Source organism: Mustela erminea, chromosome 3 (assembly GCF_009829155.1).
Source record: "Mustela erminea isolate mMusErm1 chromosome 3, mMusErm1.Pri, whole genome shotgun sequence".
Taxonomy (NCBI): Eukaryota; Metazoa; Chordata; class Mammalia; order Carnivora; family Mustelidae; genus Mustela; species Mustela erminea.
Genome location: NC_045616.1, coordinates 132,728,960 through 132,750,662, shown reverse-complemented (window position 1 = coordinate 132,750,662; position 21,703 = coordinate 132,728,960). Strand labels below are relative to the sequence as shown.

The 21,703-nt window shown below is 37.8% G+C and overlaps 1 pseudogene; it reads right to left on the bottom strand.

The window, feature by feature from the left end:
- Positions 1 to 21,703, bottom strand: part of LOC116586948 — a 250,271-nt pseudogene that overhangs the window by 94,875 nt on the left and 133,693 nt on the right.

Genomic DNA, 21,703 nt, shown 5'->3' with positions numbered 1-21,703 from the left:
AATAGGTCTATTAGTGGTTGTGGCTCTATATTTAAGATGGTATATTTCTTTATTTTCAATATAGAATTTTTTTTTTTTAATAAAAATTGCTTTACTGGGATGGCTCAGTGGGTTAAAGTCTCTACTTTTGGCTCAGGTCATGATCTCAGTGTCCTGGGATCGAGCCCTGCATTGGGCTCTCTGCTCAGCAGGGAGCCTGCTCCCCCTCCACCCCTCTGCCTCCCTCTCTGCATACTTGTGATCTCTGTCTGTCAAATAAATAAATAAAAATCTTAAAAAAATTGCTTTATTTAACTCTGTTTCTCAAAGGATAATTTCACACCTGTTGAAAGAAAATCAAGAGTATAAAGACTACATGTTAGGGAGCCTGGATGGCTCAGTTGGTTAAGCAACTGCCTTTAGCTCAGATCATGATCCCAGAGTCCCAGGATTAAGTCCCACATCGGGCTACCAACATCATGGGGAGTCTTCTCCTCCCTCTGACCTTCTCGCCTCTCATGCTCTTTCTCTCCCTCCCTCTCTCTCAAATGAATAAATAAAATCTTTTTTAAAAAGTTTAAAAAAAAAAGACTACATGATACTTATTTACTATACTTTGTATTTTCAAAAGTGAAAAGTATATTATAACTCATTTCTATGTGTCCATCATACAGCTTCAACAATTATGAACTCAGGGCACATCTTGTTTCATCTATATCCCTCACCTACTTCCCTTCTCCTCATTATTTTGAAGTAAACATTATAAGTATTTCAAATATTTCATTTTCTTTTTTTAATTAAATTTATTATTTTCAGCATAACAGTATTCATTATTTTTTCACCACACCCAGTGCTCCATACAATCCGTGCCCTCTATAATACCCACCACCTGGTACCCCGACCTCCCACCCCCTCACCACTTCAAACCACTCAGATTGTTTTTCAGAATCCATAGTCTCTCATGATTCACCTCCCCTTCCAATTTCCCCCAACTGCCTTCTCCTCTCTAACTCCCCATGTCCTCCATGCTATTTGTTATGCTCCACAAATAAGTGAAACCATATGATAATTGACTCTCTCTGCTTGACTTATTTCACTCAGCATAATCTCTTCCAGTCCCATCCATGTTGCTACAAAAGTTGGGTATTCATCCTTTCTGATGGAGGCATAATACTCCAAAGTGTATATGGACCACATTTTTCTTATCCATTCGTCCGTTGAAGGGCATCTTGGTTCTTTCCATAGTTTGGCGACCGTGGCCATTGCTGCTATAAACATTGAGGTACAGATGGCCCTCCTTTTTACTACATCTGTATCTTTGGGGTAAATACCCAGGAGTGCAATTGCAAGGTCATAGGGAAGTTCTATTTTTAATTTCTTGAGGAATCTCCACACTGTTCTCCAAAGAGGCTGCACCAACCTGCATTCCCACCAACAGTGTAAGAGGGTTCCCCTTTCTCCACATCCCCTCCAACACATGTTGTTTCCTGTCTTGTTAATTTTGGCCATTCTAACTGATGTAAGGTGGTATCTCAATGTGGTTTTAATTTGAATCTCCCTGAGGGCTAGTGATGATGAACATTTTTTCATGTGTCTGATAGCCATTTGTATGTCTTCACTGGAGAAGTCTCTGTTCATATCTTCTGCCCATTTTTTTATATGATTGCCTGTTTTGTGTGTGTTGAGTTTGAGGAGTTCATTATAGATCCTGGATATCAACCTTTTGTCTGTACTGTCATTTGCAAATATCTTCTCCCATTCCTTGGGTTGCCTCTTTGTTTTTTTGACTGTTTCCTTTGCTGTGCAGAAGCTTTTGTCTATGAAAGACTCACAGCAAATATCATCCTCAATGGGAAAATGCTTGCAGCCTTCCCGTTGAGATCAGGAACAAGACAAGGATGCCCACTTTCACCACTCTCGTTCAACATAGTATTAGAAGTCCTAGCAACAGTAATCAGACAACAAAGAGAAATAAAATGTATCCAAATTGGCAATGAAGAAGTCAAACTCTCTCTCTCTTCGCAGATGACATGATTCTTTATATGGAAAACCCAAAAGACTCCACCCCCAAACTACTAGAACTCATACAGCAATTCAGCAATGTGGCAGGATACAAAGTCAATGTGCAGAAATCAGTGGCTTTCTTATACACTAACAATGAAAATACAGAAAGGGAAATTAGAGAATCAATTCCATTTACTATAGCACCAAGAACCATAAGATACCTGGGAATAAACCTAACCAAAGAGATAAAGGATCTGTTCTTGAGGAACTACAGAACACTCATGAAGGAAATTGAAGAAGACACAAAAATATGGAAGACCATTCCATGCTCTTGAATCGGAAGAATAAACATTGTTAAAATGTCTATACTGCCTAGAGAAATCTATTCTTTTAATGCCATTCTGATCAAAATTCCACCAGTATTCTTCAAAGAGCTGGAGCAAATAACCCAGAAATTTGTATGGAATCAGAAGAGACCCTGAATTGCTAAGGAAATGTTGAAAAACAAAAATAAAACTGGGGGCATCACGTTACCTGATTTCAAGCTTTATTGCAAAGCTGTGGTCACCAAGACAGCATGGTACTGGCATAAGAACAGACACACAGACCAGTGGAACAGAGTAGAGAGCCCAGATATGGACCCTCAACTCTATGGCCAATTAATCTTCGACAAAACAGGAAAAAATATACAGTGGAAAAAAGACGATCTCTTCAATAAATGGTGCTGGGAAACTGGACAGCTATATGTAGAAGAATGAAACTCGACCATTCTCTTATACCATACACAAAGATAAACTCAAAATGGATAAAAGACCTCAATGTGAGACAGGAATCCATCAGAATCCTAGAGGAGAACATAGGCAGTAATCTCTTCGATATCAGCCACAGCAACTTCTTTCAAGATGTTTCTAAAGGCAAAGGAAACAAAAGCGAAAATAAACTTTTGGGACTTCATCATTTTCTACCTTTAAAAGTCACCTTTTTCAATAAACATGATCGCAATACCATTACAGTCTTAAAATAATCATGAATAACTCCCTGTTCCCATCAAACATCCTGTCCGAGAGAACCTCTGCTTGTGGTTGCAATAGAGTAGCTTGTGACAGAACCGTGCAGTTCTCCAAAGACTATCAACAATGGATGAGATATATTTCTGATACTTGAAGTCATCCAGAAATCTGGGGCCAGGCAGGACTTGGGCACGCAGGTTCAAGGGGGAAAGATGCTCAGTGTTCCTCATGCTGCCATTTCTCTTGCAGCATATGCCAGTTCTTCAGCTCCAAAAGTGAAATACTGAGAAACAAGGTAGAAGAACTCAGTAAAGAGACAGAGAAGCCAGCAGAGACTGGCATCTCACAGCCCAGGAAAGAGAAAAGCTAGAGTCCAGACGTGGAGGAAAAAAACAACAACCAGGACTTGAGAAACTAAGAACCTTGAGTAAAGGGATTGCAAGAAAATGAGCCCGACCCTCTTTGCTGATTCCTTCATAAGGTGGTTGCTACATCACTAGATGTGCAAGGCAAGAAGCCAAGAACCCAAGTAAAACACTGCTGAAGAGCTGAGCAGAGATGTCAGCATTCTTACAATGCAAGGGAGACAGAAAAGAAAAGAAAAGGAAAGAAAAGAAAAGAAAAGAGAAGAGAAAAGAGAAGGGAAGGGAAGGGAAGGGAAGGGAAGGGAAGGGAAGGGAAGGGAAGGGAAAGGAAAAGGAAAAGAAAAGGAGAAGAGAGGAGGGGAAGGCGAGGGGAGGAGAGGAGAGAAGAGGAAAGGAATAAAGAAAAAAGAAACCTTGGGACTTACCAGATCATAACAATTCTCCAGGCTCTCAGTCAGAACTCCAGAGGGCTACAACCTAGCATGAGGTAAACCAGAAGCAAACTGATCAATATGAGGTTATCTGTCCATATTTAGTCAGAGTTTGATAAAGTGTCTTCTCTCTAAAGAAAATGCAGCAAAAACTTCTCATACACAATGCTGGACAGTCAATCAGAATTACCAGGTAAGCCCAGAAACATGACCAAAGCTAAAAAAAAAGAAAAAAGAAAAAAGCTCACAGGTGTTTCAAATGTTGGAATTACCAGAAACAGTCTTTAAAGATAACTGTGATTAATATGTTCACAAAAATATACAACGAAATAGAGAATTTAATGGAGACCTAGAATCTGTTTCCTTAGACAAAGGATCATAGATTCTAGAACTGAAAAATACAGTAACTAAAATTAATATCCAGTTGTATTCAGCTTTCTTTGTCTTGTAACTGTTTTGTGGGTCTTTTCAAAATAATTTGTTTTAAATGGGATTGAAATAAAGTCCATATAGTTTCCTTGGTTCATATATTCCTTAAGTATCTTATAAACTATAGGTTTAAAACTATAGATTTCCTTTTAATCTTTTTTTCTTTTCCTTACAAATTTTCTTAACAAAGCCAGGTTCTTATTCCTTCAGTTTTCTTCAGTCTGAATTTTGCCTTTGTTTTCCCATGGTATGTTATGTTTTTTTCCTCTGTCCTCTGTCCTGTATTGCTGTGTATTGGTGTTAGATCTGGGTATTTCGTGGAGTTCAAGTTTAATTTCTTTGGCAAGGCCATTTCATATTTCATGGGTAGTGATATGTACTTCCACCAGGAAGTACATAATGTATGTACTTCCATCAGGAAGTACATAATGAAGAATTATCTTTCACATGTTAGCAGCCATAAGTGGACACTGCCTAGATCTATGATTTCATTAGGGGCTGCAAAATAGTGATATTCTAATTTTGTCATTTATTCGCCACTTATTAACTAGAATATTGCTATAAAGATTCCTATCATCCATATAAGGCTACCTTGAGATACAGTTCACAGAGAAAAGACAAATAAATGATTCTTTTCATTTATTTACAAGTTTCCAAATACTGTTGGTTTGCTAGCATCCTTCAACATTTATAAGCATCATTACGAATTAATGGATTTAAAAGCATTTGATGTGTCTAGCCCATTTTATTTATAACCCATTATGATGCTCCAATTAAAGGAAGCCTATTTAATTGGCTCCTGAGCCCTTTTGAAATAATTTTTGTTGTCATTTATAGCTTCCCAGGCCACAACTCTTTAGCCTGAACCATTTTTAAGGAAACAGAAACGTTCCTATATGGATACATATATGTTGTGTATATGTACATATGTGTGTGTATATATATATTATATATGTATATATGTATGTATATATATGTATAATATATGTGTGTATATAATATATATGTGTATATAATATATATGTGTATATAATATATATGTGTATATAATATATGTATATATAATTATATATAATTATATTATATATTATATTATGTTATATATTATATATCATATATTATATATGATATGATATATAATTCTATATAATTCTATAATATATAATAGAATTATTTATATTATATATATTATATATAATATATGCCACATATATATGTGATATATATATATATATGATGAGTCATATATATATATGACTCACCTGGATGATATTTCCATTATATACAATTCTATTATATGTAATATAATTCTATTATATAATTATATATAATATAATATAATTCTAAATAAATGATTCTTTTTTATATAATATATATAGAATAGAATATAGAATAGAATATAATTCTATTATATGTAATAGAATTATATATAATTATATATATATATATATATAATGGAAATATCATCCAGGTGAGTCACAGTTCTCAACTGAAAACAAATGAAGAAAAACCTTAAATTAAGATTACCTTAAATCCTTCAACTTACGTAAGGGGAAGCAAAAATCTCCATCAACTGCCTGCCATTTCCTGTAACTGCCATATATTCCATAGCACAGTATATGAAACTACCATAGAACCAGGAGAAAAGATGACAATGTTTTTTCTTCTTTCAGAACTAAGAAAAAGGAAACTGTCTTAAGGTGCAACAAAGTAATTATATTTAAGTCCCTAGCACCATGCAGGTTAGGACTAGTCTGTGTAAAAAATACGTTATATGAGTATAGAAAAGTAGAGAGACTGGGAAGAAAACAAAATTTTCTGAAGGAGATTATATCATTGCCTTTAAAAAAAAATTATTTCTTGGGTGCCTACAACAGTGTGGAGACAAACCCTCTTGAAAAGGAGATAAACAAGATGAATTTTAGGCATGTGGTTCTTTCCAAACTTCTAATTTCATAGGATCAGTTCACCAAAAATAAAATTGTCATAGTAACTTATTGTTTGTCATGTTAAGGCTGGATAATTGGCATCCTATTGTTTGTACAGGACAAAATATTACAGGAAGAACACCATGTGACTTGGGTACCTCTGGGTTCTCGTGGGAACGAGAAGGTTCTTAGCAAGAAGGGAAAATATTCAAACAACATAACCACAAGCACACTAATGCCTATTCTGCTTAAAAGTGGAAATTGAGAGAATTTTACATTCTCATCTATTTTTTTCAAAATTTGAAAACACATCTTTTCAAAAGTAAAGGAGGAAAACTGGAATATTTATTATAATTCTTATCATCATTTCTGCCATGATATGAGGCAGCAATGTTTAGAGAAAAGGGCAGTTAAAACTCTGTACTAAAGAATGAATTCAGAAAACACTGAACACTGAAAAGAAATAAAATAAAATGAAAAAATAAACAAACAAACAAAAACTCCGTACTTTGTAATCTTTTCTGATTTAGTTCTGTGTATTGCTCTTACCCAGCTCGGCCTTTCTCAATTATCTGCGGTTGTGAAGAGTAACAACAGGATCATTCATTGAATACTGTATTAGTATCCTCTTGTTCTAACAGATTACCACAAATTCCATGGCTTAATGCAACCCAAATTTATTATCTTATAGTTCTGGAGGTCAGGAGTCCACAGTGGGTCTCACTAGGCTATTTTGGCCTAGTGAGCCAATTACTAGATTTTAGCCTCACGAGCCTCCTTCTGAAGGCTCTAAGGGAGAAACTATTTTCTTGCCTTTTCCATCTTCTAGATGCTGTCTGAATTGTTCATGTCACAACCACAGAGCACTATAACCCCTGCTCCTCTGGTCACATCTCCTTCCCCGGCTCTAACTCTCCTGCCTCCCTCTTTCACTTGTAACGACCATTACTGTTATACTGGGCCCACATGGATAATTTAGGATAATACCCCTATCTGAAAATGCTTAATTTAATCTTATCTCCAAAGCCCCTTTTGCCATATAAGGTAATATAAGGTGATGTTTATAGGTTCCTGGGAGCAGGACATAAACAACTTTGGGTGCCATTTTCTTGCCTGTCACAAGTACTTTATATATGCTGGGTGCTTCTAAACTCTTCCCATGTATAAATTCAGCTAGTCTGAAAAACAGCAGATTAGGTAGCAAGGTAGTTACTATTATTATTCCATTTTAAAGATGAGAAAAGTCAGAGTACGGAGGTTTCATTTCTAGGAAATGGTGGAGGTGATATACAAACCTACTTAGGCTCAAATACCCAATCTTTAAACCATACTACCTTTGGAAATAAAAATAGTATGGAAATCAAAATACATGAATATGCCCAAACACCATTTTTTTCCATTTTATTTTATTTCTTTTCAGTGTTCCAATACTCATTGTTTATGCACCACACCCAGTGCTCCATGCAATATGTGCTCTCCATAATACCCACCACCAGGCTCACCCAACCCCCCATTTCCCTCCCCTCCAAAACCCTCAGTTTGTTCCTCAGAGTTCACAGTCTCTCATGGTTTGTCTCCCCCTCCGATTTCCCCCATCTCACTTCTCCTCTTCATCTCCCCATGTCCTCTGTGTTATTCCTTATGCTCCACAAATAAGTGAAACCATATGATAATTGACTCTCTCTGCTTATTTCATAATTGACTCTCTCTGCTTATTTCACTCAGCATAATCTCTTCCAGTTCCATCCATGTTGATACAAAAGTTGGGTGTTCATCCTTTCCGATGGAGGCATAATACTCCATTGTATATATGGACGATATCTTCTTTATCCATTTGTCTGTTGAAGGGCATCTTGGTTCTTTCCACAGCTTGGTGACTGCGGCCATTGCTGCTATGAACATTGGGGTACAGATGGCCCTTCTTTTCACTACATCTGTATCTTTGGGGTAAATACCCAGTAGTGCAATTGCAGGGTCATAGGGAAGCTCTATTTTTAATCTCTTAAGGAATCGCCACACTGCTTTCCAAAGTGGCTGCACCAACATACATTTCCACCAACAAAGTAAGAGGGTTCCCCTTTCTCCACATCCTCTCCAATACATGTTGTTTACTGTCTTGTTGATTTTGGCCATTCTGGTGTAAGGTGGTATCTCAATGTGGTTTTGATTTGAATCTCCCTGATGGCTAATGATGATGAAACTTTTCATGTGTCTGTTAGGCAGTTGTATGTCTTCTTTGGAGAAGTGTCTATTCATGTCTTCTACCCATTTTTTGGCGTGATTATCTGTTTTGTGTGTGTGTTGAGTTTGAGGAGTTCTTCAATATCAGCCCTTTGTCTGTAGTGCCATTTGCTAATATCTTCTCCCATTCCATGAGTTGCCTCTTTGTTTTATTGACTGTTTCCTTTGACGTGCAGAAGCTTTTGATCTTGATGAAGTCCCAAAAGTTCATTTTTGCTTTTGTTTCCTTTGTCTTTGGAGACATACCTTTAAAGAAATTGCTGTGGCCGATGTTGAAGAGGTTACTGCCTATGTTCTCCTCTAGGATTTTGATAGATTCCTACCTCACATTTTGAGTTTATCTTTGTGTATGGGGTAGAGACTGGTTGAATTTCATTCTTCCACACATAGCTGTCCAGTTTTCCCAGCACCATTTATTGAAGAGACTATCTTTTCTCCAATGTATATTTTTTCCTGCTTTGTTGAAGATTATTTGACCACAGAGTTGAGTGTCCAAATCTGGGCTCTCTACTCTGTTCCACTGGTCTATGTGTCTGTTTTTGCACCAGTACCATGCTCTCTTGGTGATCACAGCCTTGGAGTAAAGCTTGAAATCAGGCAACATGATACCCCAGTTTTGTTTTTCTTTTTTCAACATTTCCTTAGCAATTCGGGTCTCTTCTGATTCCATACAAATTTTAAGATTGTTTGTTCCAACTCTTTGAAAAATGCCAGTGTAATTTTGACTGGGATGGCATTGAAAGTATAGATTGCTCTAGGAAGTATAGACATTTTAACAATGTTTATTCTTCTAATCCATGAGCATGGAATGGTCTTCCATCTTTTTGTGTCTTCTTCAATTTCTTTCATGTGTGTTCTGCAATTCCTCGAGTACAGATCCTTTACCTCTTTGGTTAGGTTTATTCCCAGCTATCTTATGGCTCTTGGTGCTACAGTAAATGGAATTGATTCTCTCATTTCCCTTCCTATATTTTCATTGTTAGTGTATAAGAAAGCAACTGATTAAAAAGAAAGAATAAGAATAAAGAAAGAAAGCAACTGATTTCTGTACATTGATTTTGTATCCTCACACATTACTTAATTGTTATATGAGTTCTAGTAGTTTGGGGGTGGAGTCTTTTGGGTTTTCCATATAAAGTATCATGTCATCTGCAAAGAAAGAGAATTTGACTTCTTCATTGCCAATCTGAATACCTTTTATTTCTTTTTATTGTCTGATTGCTGTTGCTAGGACTTCTAGTACTTGACAACACTGTTTTAACGAAAAATATTCAATACTCCAAATACATCTTTTACAAGACCTGCAGCGAGATAGTTGTTATTTTAATTCTCAATTAACCAGCAATATTATTGAATCCCATAATCATGGCAAATGTTGAGAATTTGCAAAATCCCTGCCTTCCAAAAATTTACTTGGAAAAACAAAATGAAAACTTTTTTTTTTAATTTTTTATTTTTTATAAACATATATTTTTATCCCCAGGGGTACAGGTCTGTGAATCACCAGGTTTACACACTTCACAGCACTCACCAAAGCACATACCCTCCCCAATGTCCATAATCCCACCCCCTTCTCCCAAACCCCCTCCCCCCAGCAACCCTCAGTTTGTTTTGTGAGATTAAGAGTCACTTATGGTTTGTCTCCCTCCCAATCCCATCTTGTTTCATTTATTCTTCTCCTACCCACTTAAGCCCCCATGTTGCATCACCACTTTCTCATATCAGGGAGATCATATGATAGTTGTCTTTCTCTGCTTGACTTATTTCGCTAAGCATGAGATGCTCTAGTTCCAGAAAACAGCATGGAGGTTCCTCAAAATGTTGAAAATAGAACTGCCCTATGACCCAGCAATTGCACTACTGGGTATTTACCCTAAAGATACAAACGTAGTGATCCAAAGGGGCACGTGCACCCGAATGTTTATAACAGCAATGTCCACAATAGCCAAACTATGGAAAGAACCTAGATGTCCATCAACAGATGAATGGATCAAGAAGATGTGGTATATATACACAATGGAATACTATGCAGCCATCAAAAGAAATGAAATCTTGCCATTTGCGACAAAATGAAAACTTTTAAAACTCATTACAAAAACTACAAATGTATGTACTCAAATACTAGATGGAATGAAACTTTCCTTCAAGCATTTTTTAGTAGAATCCAAGACAAAAATAACACCATTAGTGTTTTAATTGTAGTGCTCCACAGGAAAACAAAATAAGAGAATCAGCCAGGGACATGGGCAACTTATAGAGTGAATATCCCCATCTAGATAACTGCTATGTGTATTCATTCTTAAGTTTCATTATAATGAAAATAATTTCATAGCCAAATCAATTTCATTTAGAATGATTACAATGGACAACTTGATCATTTTTTTTCCCCATGGGTGGGTAATAAGACTGTTTCAAGTATGCCTTGATTTTTTAAAACTGCTTCCAGATATTATTATTTTCAGATAAATTCCCTTCCATAACAATAATAAAATCATTTTATCATCATTCATCAGAAAGTGTTCATGAGAAGAAAAATACTGGGTCACCACATAAAACACCAAATATTCAAGATATTAGCAACATCTGAGTTTTATAGTCTACAAATAAATAATAAAGGAACACATGGTATATTATGCAATATGATGGTATTTTGAAGTGTTGGGGAAATAGGGGGAGAGAAATGGAGGAGAGGTTATAAAGAGGAGGAAGGTAACTCAAGCTCTTGTAAGAACTTGGAAATAAGATCATTTGTTCCACATTTCTAAGAAATGAATTATGTTAAGTTTGTCTTAAAAGCAGATAACAGAACCTGTTCATCTATATACTCTGAAGTAATTGTATATTTCCTATTCATATTTTTAATATTCAGTGTGAATAATGTAGGTATTAAGCATGATACTGCATTTCAGGGTCTACTTTCTTCTTTTGAGGAGGGATTTCTCTAACTATTTCAGTCAGTTACCTTTTTTTTCAGTTAGATACCTCTTGTTACTCTATGCTTAAACCTAGAAAGACTGTTTTCTTGAATTTTTACTGAGAAGCAAACTTCTCTTAAATTTTCATAATCTTCTCTATTGTATGCTTCATGAGACTTCTTCTTTTCCCTATACTGTACATTTTTTTTTTCTGTTTACTCATCCTTATATACAGAGCTATCTATCTAGATGTGGTAATTTAAAATGGTCACAATATTTTTGACATTTTTCCCATCAAGACCTTGGGTCTATTTTCCTCCACATTGAATCTGGGCAAGATAATGGTTACACTTACCAAGCGACACTATGTCACTTCTAAGCACAGGCTTTAGGATTGCCAACATCCTTCTTTGTCTTTTGTAGTCCCGAGCCACCATGTAAAAAATTAGACACTATTGAGATTGACATGCTGTGAAGATGTCCAAGCTTGCCATTTGGAGAAACCATGATGAAAGAGAGAAGTACCCTGTCAGTTCATAAATGTTCCAGGCCCCAGCTATTCAATCATGTCACCTAAGCCCAGCCTTCCAGGCGTCACTTCAGAGGTGCCAGGCATAAATGTTAAGCTGCCTTGACTCCAAACCAAATCAGTTACAGCTAAATAGCACTGAGTGACTCCCATCTATTACCACATGAAGAATCACTTAAACAATTACTGCCTGAATTCCTGGCATACAACATCATGATATAATAAATACAGTTGTTGTTATAAACCACTAATATTTGGGGCAATACACCATAGATGAACTAAACCATACAACAGATGACTAGACACCAAGATTTACACTTCTCAATTTACATGGTTCATTAGGAGATCTTTAACTTGTCTTTAGTATCTGCTTAATCTCTGAAGGCTAACAGAAATTATCTGGTATGGTGTACTAATCACAGTTGGGTAACTACTGTAATAAATACCCAAATCTCACTGACCTAACACAATAATGGTTCTTTTTCCTTCATATTATAGTCTAGTAAAGTTCTGAAAAGAACACATTGTCAGTCTCCTTCCACATAGTGGCTCTCCCCTTTCCTAGGGTCTTTGAATCCTTCACTGAATCTTCTATATTTGGCTAGCAAATAAGGGAAAGGAGAAAAAACGGAAGTAGGAGAGAAGTTTTTGTGGTTAGGGCTTCAGATGGCTTACATGACCTTTGACCATTTTCTACTAAAAGTAAAAATTGACAATTTAATTGGAGTCCAGAAGGTAGTCATATGCTGAACCTAACTTGTAGGAGGTTAAAAAAAACGGTCTAGCTCTGTGCTTAGGATAAGAAGGAAACAGGGTTTGTGAGCATATGTGACAGTCTCTCCACATATGTCCATGTTAGCATGGAATGACATCTTTTGATCTGTGAAGATTGCCTCTATCCAAGCAAGCCCGATGTAGAATAGGGTAATACACTTTTGTGTGTGCACATATAGAAAATACCACACCCCACATTCCTTGCTTTCCAGGTACTTTCTCTCTCCTTGACTACAAATTCCAGGAGTGGTGGTCATTACAGCTTTTCTTCTCCATCATGCTACCTACTCAGATATGATGTCTCCAAATAGGCATAAACAGAGAAGAGCCCCTGTGGTCAGGATGGGAGAGGAGAATAGGACAGGACTCCGGTCAGCTCAGAAGTCAGCTGCCTGAGTTTCTGTTAAGGGTCAAAGACTAGACTTAGCCAAAACCACTTCATGTTGTATTTCAGCTCTATTTTTTTTTTTTTTTTCTGATTTGGTTATTCTGTCAAACCAATCAAAACTGCAGCCCCCAAATTCCTATGAGTTGGGCCTATAGTTTTTAGTATTTCCACCACCTCTGATGTCAGTGTCTGTGCACAGATTCATGTGTGCTGGTCTCTTCATACATCCTGCGTTGGAAGTTGAGAGAATTATGTATAACCAGGCTGCCATCATACTAACTAAAAGTCACCCTGTCCTCTTTGAATTTTAGTTGTCATTATTGTTGCTTTCTGTTGTTTTGTTTTTCAGTTTTCTGAATGTCACTTCCAGTTAGACTTTATGTAAATAAAGTCTGTAAATAATTATTACTGTAAATAATTACATCATGGAATCCAAGGCTAATGTTTTGTCAAGCTATCACTCTATTCAATAAAAACAGAATCAAAGACAGGTTTTAGAGCAGGGAAACATCTCGGACATCACTATGATTCAAGTTTCATTTACCCGTGAGGTCTCCAGAAGCCTTATGGTCCTCCTTCTCACGCCGTCTTTCTGGGCAGCCACTGGGGATCAGCGCTGGCATGTGATCTGAAGTCTGTCTGCCGTCACTGTGTTAGAATGATCTCATTCTGCTTGAATAGGTGGTTCACTTAACAAGCATTTATTAAGCATCTACTATGATGAGCACTGTGATCTTTGCTGGAGATAATTGGTTAAAAAGAACATGCCCTATATCATCAAAAAACACAATGCCTACTGGAGGAAAAAAAAAATTACACACAGAATAAAAAGGTAAAGAGTAGCTAAATCCAGGATGCCACGGAAGCATCTGGACCAAGCATCTGTCCTAGTGCCCAGAGTCAGGAACGGCCGCTTGGAGGACCAAGAGCCGAAAGATAAATGAGCAGAGGCATCCAGGTATTCCGTACGCCCTTACCAACATTTACCCCACTTCTCTGCTGAACACTTATCTGGCAAATTCTCCCTCCCGAGGACTCCTGTGCCTAATTCTTCAGGTATTACATGGAAGTTTGGATGCCAGAATTGTTATTATCTCATAGTGAATCATTTCTCTTTGATGGTGGTGTTGAAATTGCAAAGGGATGACATAAACTGGCTATGGTTCTTATTTGGGAAAATCTCCAGAAAGCCTCTTTCCTCTTCTTTCTTTTTATAGATCTCTGCCTTCTATTTTCTGCCTCAGGAGAGGCACTCCTGAAGTAAAGTTTTCCAACACCCGTAAGCATTTCTCAGCTCCTTTATTTTGGTCTCATATAAGCCTCCTGCGCCCACCCAAGTCTGCTTTCATCTGTGACTCCCAAACAAAGAGATTTTGAGCCTTCAAACAGAAAGCCAATTTTTTATCTTATCTCTAAGATTGGTTTTATGATTGTACGGGGAGAGAATTTCCTCTCAGGTTAAACATTTCTTCCAATGGTTCTCTCATGGAAATCACCATGAAGAAAGTATGGGAGAGTCAACAACATGCGAAGATATGAAATGATGGACACTGCGAGGATTCACTGCCCCTTCTGAACAACTTCTGTGTCCCAGCCTAGCTTTTGATTCCTTAACTCAATATTGCTACTTTTGAGTTACCCAAACAGTCTGTGGCTAAAGTGAATCATACCAGACCCTGGTAAAATCTTGGTACATCTACCTCTGTTCATATTCTAACTTGGATGTTTTTGTTTTTGCATTATAATTAGCCACAACTAACAAAGAACTGGTCTTAAGAAAATAGAACTCAGGTCAGATACTGTCAGGAAGTGTTTAAAAGAATTTGAACAACAACAACAACAAAAAAAACACCATCTGAGCAGGACATTTCTAGATAGACATTCTGATTATACTTTTTTTTTTAAGATTTTATTTATTTATTTGACAGAGAGAGAGAGAGAACTCAAGTTCAGCAGCAGGTGGAGAGAGAGGGGGAAGCAGGCTCCCCATGAGCAGGGAGCCTGATGCGGGGCTCGATCCCAGGATCCTGGGATCATGACCTGAGCCAAAGGCAGCCGCTTAACCCACTGAGCCACCCAGGCGCCCCTATACTCTTTTTTAATATTAAATTTTTTTTTAAAGATTTTATTTATTTATTTGACAGAGAGAGTACAAGCAAGCAGAGAAGCAGGCAGAGAGAGAGGAGGGGAAGCAGGCTCCCCGATGAGCAGAGAGCCCGATGTGGGGCTCGATCCCAGGACCCCGGGATCATGACCTGAGCCGAAGGCAGAGGCTTTAACCCACTGAGCCACCCAGGTGCCCCTTTAATATTAAATTTTTAATTGAGAAAAAAGTTGGAGTCATAAATATGTAATAATTTAATTATTTGGGATTTAGAAGTCAAAAAATAAAACAAAACAAAAACCTACACATGAACATATTTCATAATTAAGTATCTCCCCCCCCACACCCATCCCCACTACCAGGATACCTTTCTGTTTAAGTCTCAAAAGAAAAGGAGCTGAGATGAAGTAATATTTTTGAAAGTTGACCTTTACTAAGTTATCAGTTGGCAGCATTTCTCTAAATCTTGCTCTCCATTTATAGCCTTTTTGATGCTTATGCTTAGGTATTTTCATAAAGCATCATAATGTTATTTTTTAAAAGTGTAACCACATGGATGCACATGCTTCTTTTAGCCTTCATTTGATCACCTTTGGGAAAACCAGTTGGTGCGTCTAGGAGAATATAGCCAAGTCATTAGTATAAAACTGATGAAGGTTCTAAAATAATTATAAGTTAGAGAGTTAAAAAAAATAAAACAAATTTTAAAAAAGCAATCGTACAAGCCACAGCTATAAAATAATTGCAAGCATTTCAAAATACTCCTTGAGATAGTATAACGATCCTTTAACTCCTAACACTATTTTTAGTCTTCTATTTTTTACAATGGGGGGGAATGAAAAAGTGAGAAAACCACACTATTCTAAAGGATTCATAAACAAAGCAGTTTCCTGCATAAATCTGGGGATGAGAACACATTCAGTCCAGCCTCCCAAGTTTCTGCATTATAGTGCTACGTATCAAGTCCTCAGACTTCACAGACAAAAGAGAGTGATTTCATGCATTTTGGGAGGACTCTGGTAACAGTCTTGAAGCAAAAAGGGGTTTTCCACATTAGCCACAGCCAACCACAAAATAGGAATTAATGACTTGCCCCACTTCCTAGACATCCTGGTTGAGGCTTTGACATACATAGCTAGTGGAACATTTTACCGTGTTGTAGCTGGAGCATCCAATCCCATTTGGACCAATGACTTAGAAAAACCTAAGCCTGCCACTACTTCTGTTGCATGAAGTCTTCTGATTATCAACTCTATAGTTCAGTGACTCATATCTCATTAACTCAATGTGGTTTTAAGCAGCTGAGGAAACACAGTGCCAGCACATGCTCAGTAATTCACTTGCATGGTTATTTCCCCGAAATCTTTATAAGGAGTGCCCCTCAATCAGGCATAAACACACATTATTCATTCACTGCACATCCTTTTCACTAAACAGGAGGAACAGCATCCCTAAGCTTTCACTTGTACCTAAGCCACAATCTGAGCAATTTTGACTTCTCTGGTTTTATACTTTGAGATCCTAGATGCATTTTATAACGTCTCTGGAAAATTACATTTTATTAAATATTTAACCAGAAATTTAATTTACTGCTTCCTTTTCTTTCCCCAGAGTCCCCGTGTGAGGCTCACAGTTAAGTCACAGGTGCACTTTGGAAAGCTTAACTCTCCTTCTGAGTCATGTTGCTGAACAGCTAAAGTCTCCCTCCCATCCCAAGAGGCTCACTCCTCTTCAGTTTCTTCTCTCTTTCTAAGGACACCAGGATAGGATGAATAAACTGCCCTTACTGTATTTCCAAGCATGTGGATTTTTAATGTTATCTGTTTCCAAGAACATTTATAACAATACTTAGATTCTAGGACTCACTCTAATACATATAATCTAGTAAAACTCCAGAAGACTCTTCAGTTCTGTAGTCCTGTGTGTGTATATGTGTGTGCACACACGTGTGTATTCACTTCTATTTTGGTCTAATAGAAAGAACCCAAACTCAGATTAGGAGATCTGATTTGAAGTTGCAAATCTGTGTGATCTTAAGTTTGGGAACCATATAGACCTTTTGCTACTGAATCATCTGGCCTCTTAGACCAGAAGCAGCAAGGATAGATTGTGAACATGACCCCCAAAGAACCCCATGGAGAAAGGAAGGATCTAAGAGTAACATCAAGATGAAAAGGCCTATAAGACCAAGAGATTTTGATTATTAATTTCACTAAGATTATTTATAATCTTATAAGATTATTTGTAATACCAAGGGATCTGAGTATCTTATTGATAGATGTCTATCAATTTCTCTTCATCCCTATCATTAGTTTCGTAACTCAAGCTATCACGCGGCTTTCCCAGATTACTGCCATGTCCCCTAAATGATGTCCCTAGCTCCCAGGCTTTATCTCTCTTATCCACTACCCTTTTTATACAGAGAGACATTCCCCTACTTAAAATGCTTACATGACTCCTCACTGTCCTCAAGATGAAAACATGGAATTACAAGGACTTTCTTGCTTTGCTCCTGCTTGCTTTCCTAGCCTTACTTCTTGACCCACCACTTCCTGCCTTGCAATCTAATCTCTGGTCAGACTGAATTACACACACACTCCTACACATAAGGTCTTTGCATAAACTGTGCTTTCTACCAGGGATAACATCTCATTCCATACACCTCCACTCTTACCTAGATCGATCTTACTCATTTTCAGATTACATGATACTTCCTAAATGTTACCACCCTATAACCTCAAAAATTCGTTAAGTGGCTCTCCAGCATACCAGCTACCCAGATAGCAACAGGTACTGTATTGACTCACAGTGCAGCTTCTCACTTAGTTTTGAACAACTCAGTGAACTCGGAAATCCACAGCTGGGAGACCAGGATAATGAGATTAAGTATTGAAACTGCACTTTCAGACTCCAGAGCTGCAATGGGAATATCTTCTTTTTCCCTTTAGGACGTGGGAAGATAAACTCATAAATTTATTTAGCCATGTTTAGTGGAAAGCTATGGTACCAAAGCTTTAAATGTCTTTTATATGTTCACATCCCATTCTATAGTAGAAATAATCTTAACAATTCTAGGTCATTTCATTCAAGTCTGGGAGTCCCAGTAATCTTGTTCACCAAAAAACTGAAAGAAGAAACAAATGGATAATTAATGAGTGAACGAAAAAAAAAATGTAAAAAGAAGAAAGACATAAAAGAGAAGGAAAATGTGGAAAAAACCCTGGAAATTTGGGTTTGTAAGACATAGCATTTGTACACATAAGTACACATTTGGCTGGAAATTTTGTTGGCTTTGATCAAGACTTATACGTTGTTAAACATATTTCATTCCAAGCATATTTGAGTCAAACAAAACAATGTATTTGAAAGTATACCATAGGCTATAAAATACCATAAAAGGAGAGTTATTGCTGTCTATTCCACTAGTGTTACCCATATGTTAATTCTGTTGATTTCAAAAAGATAGGACTGCATTCCAACATATGAATATTTGTGGAGTGTCTGATATTCCTGATTTGTTCCAGAGATTAGAACACTTTCAAAACACAGAAGAACAAGGGAAGGAAGCCTATAGAAGCAATTAGCTGCTTCAGCAAGCAGGACTTTCCACCAGATGCACAAATAAGAATCCAGTCACCCAGAGGAGCAGAAAATGCATAGCTGAAATTGTCAAAACATCCAATGATGCTTAATATTTACAAGTGGCTGTGCATAAGGGAATTAATTCACACAAACACTTTCCTGTTATACCTAAAGCAACAGATATATATATATACACACACACACACAGAGATTAAGGCTGTTCCCAGCCAACTGTTTGGGGAAATAAATGTGAGGTTTTTTTCATTCTTTTTTAGTTCTCTTTTACTCTTTCCTTCTTATTCTCATTCTAAAAAGGAATCTGAAATCGATAGCCAATCACACAAAATAAAACAGAACAGAGACAGAGAGATAAATAAATCAGCACAAGGTCAAAATGATTATAGGAAAATGAGAACACCAGGGAGAGGAATCAAGCTTCATGGACAGGTGATAATTTGGCTCCGAGCAGCTCAGTGGTCCACTGAGTTAGCGTGATTGTTACAACATTCATAATGTCCATGAGATAAAAAACCAACCAAATTTTCAGGATAAATATTTCAAATATAAGCATCGTTGGGACGATTTTCTTCATCACTCTACATACTGTAAAACCATTGTAATAGAAACTTCCAAGTTCCCCTGCCATGTATTAGAGACAAATCCCAGCCTAATCTGAATCTTGTGGACAGAATCTCCTTGCCGATGTACCTACCATTCCACGCAGACACATTCACAGAGAATTCTCATCCTGCTAAGGAGTATGTCTGTTACACTACTAATTTGAAGCACTTGCTGCTTTAATAAAGGGTGGTTCTTTTTTGTTTTTACTTGATTTCATTGAATGTTTTCTGTCTCAATATTTGTACCCCTGTGATGAGTCTATTTTCATATTGTGCCCTTTGCTTTTGTAGGTGTTAATTGATGAAGTTTATTCTTGTTCAGTTTATTGTCTTCTATCCTTACCCTCTTTCATTACTTAAATGTCAGCCCTGCCTTCATCCCATCTTCTTCCCAGCTGCTCTCAATATCCTGTAGGGGCCTGAGGGCTGGGCTGGACTGAAACCCTCCCAAGTCCATGAGCAGGCGGGAGGCCAATATTAACTAGATTCAGCTGAGCAGGCTGCTCACTTTAGAAAATTGGTCTTACACGGATGGTGGATGAGTTTGTTCTTTCTATGAAGATCCATCATGCTCTTTTCTCTACTCGCAAACACCATGGACTCCCTCCAGCTCCCCTCAAATATTGGTACCCTAAAATGGATTTTCCTCCTACATCCACTCTTTAAAAACCTCAAGAGATCTGCATCTCAAACTCTGTATTCATTTTCTATTGTTGCCATAACAAATTACCACAAATTTAGCAGCTTAGAACAACACCCATTTATTATCTCTTAGTTCTATAGGTTAGAAGTCCAGCAAAGGCCTCACCAGACTCAGTCAAGGTGTCACCAGGGCTTTGTCCCTTACCGGGGACCCTGGGGAAGAATCTGCTTCCAAGTTCCTGGAGGTTGGAAGAGTCCAGATTTTTTCTGAAGTAGGACAGAGCCCTATTTCTTTGCTGGCTCTTAGCTGGAGGCCATCCTCAACTTCTGGAGGCCTCTCTCCAGGCCTCGCATGTGGGCCCCTGCACCTCAGAACCAGCAACAGCACATCAAATCTATCTCGTGCTTGGAATTTTTCTGATTTCCCTTTCCATCATATCTCTGTCCTGCCTCTGCGGGAGAAAACTGTATGCTTCTAAGAATCTATTATTAAACTGTACTCACCTAAATAATGCAAGGTGATCTCCCTGCCTTCCAGTCTCTGAAAGTACATCAAGTCCCTATGACATATTCACAGGCTCCAGGGATTAGGACATGAACATTTGGTGAACCATTACTCAGTCCATCACACGCTACCTCTAATGCTCAGTTTGAAGACTCCATATAATTCTTATTTGGAGTTCGTCAAACTGTCTGGACTCCTGAGGGACTTTTGTGAATTCCTGGCATTCTGCCAACTAAACCTCAATCAATCTATGTAATAAAGCCATTAGACATTTCCCAAACTATTCACAATTTACTTTGTTTCCCTGTGTTCCTATAAGAACCTCTACAGCCTAGTAGCACATTAGTGTCACTACTGCACAAGGTATGTTAACATTTCTCCCCACTCCCCTCCTGCCCACGCCAAGCCAGGTCTTTTGCCACTTGTTTTTAATGAAGAAACAAACTGAGATTTACTGGAGGGGAGGGAGGTGGGGGGATGGGGTAACTGGGTGATAGACATTAAGGAGGACATGTGATGTAATGAACACTGGGTATTATATAAGACTGATGAATCATAGTCTTGTACCTCTGAAGCCAGTAATACATCACATGTTAAGAAGCTAGAAGAAATAACATACATCTTGAATTTGCCTAAGAGGATATGATTTTGATAAGTAGATGCATCACATTATAGCTCATGACTTTCCACAGTTCATTTTCTTACAAATACTAAACCATATCAGTCTACCACTCTCTAATATAATAAGAAATGAGCAATAAATCTGGAGTCTAAGGGATCTGAGATTTTTTTCTTGTTTGTTCAGAAAAGTTACCAAGCATTTCAAGAAAAATGTTCCATTTAGCAAGGCCAAATGCAACTTGATTAACAATGAAGGTATGTGAATGGGCCAGATCTATGTAAACTTTTTAACAGCCAAACAGTTTATCAAGGGGTGCTGGGTGGCTTAGTTGGTTAAGCCTCTGGCTTCAGCTCAGGTCATGATCCCAGGACCCTGGGATTAAGCCCCATTTCGAGCTCTCTGCTCAATGGGGAGTCTGCTTTTACCTTTGCCCTTGCCCCTGCTGGTCCATTTTTCTCTCTCTCATTCTCTCTCTCCCAAATAAATAAATAAAATCTTGGGGCACCTGGATGGCTCAGTGGGTTAAGCCTCTGCCTCTGGCTCAGGTCATGATCTCAGGGTCCAGGGATTGAGCCCCGCATCGGGCTTTCTGCTCAGTAGAAAGCTTCCCCCTCTCTCTCTCTGCCTGCCTCTCT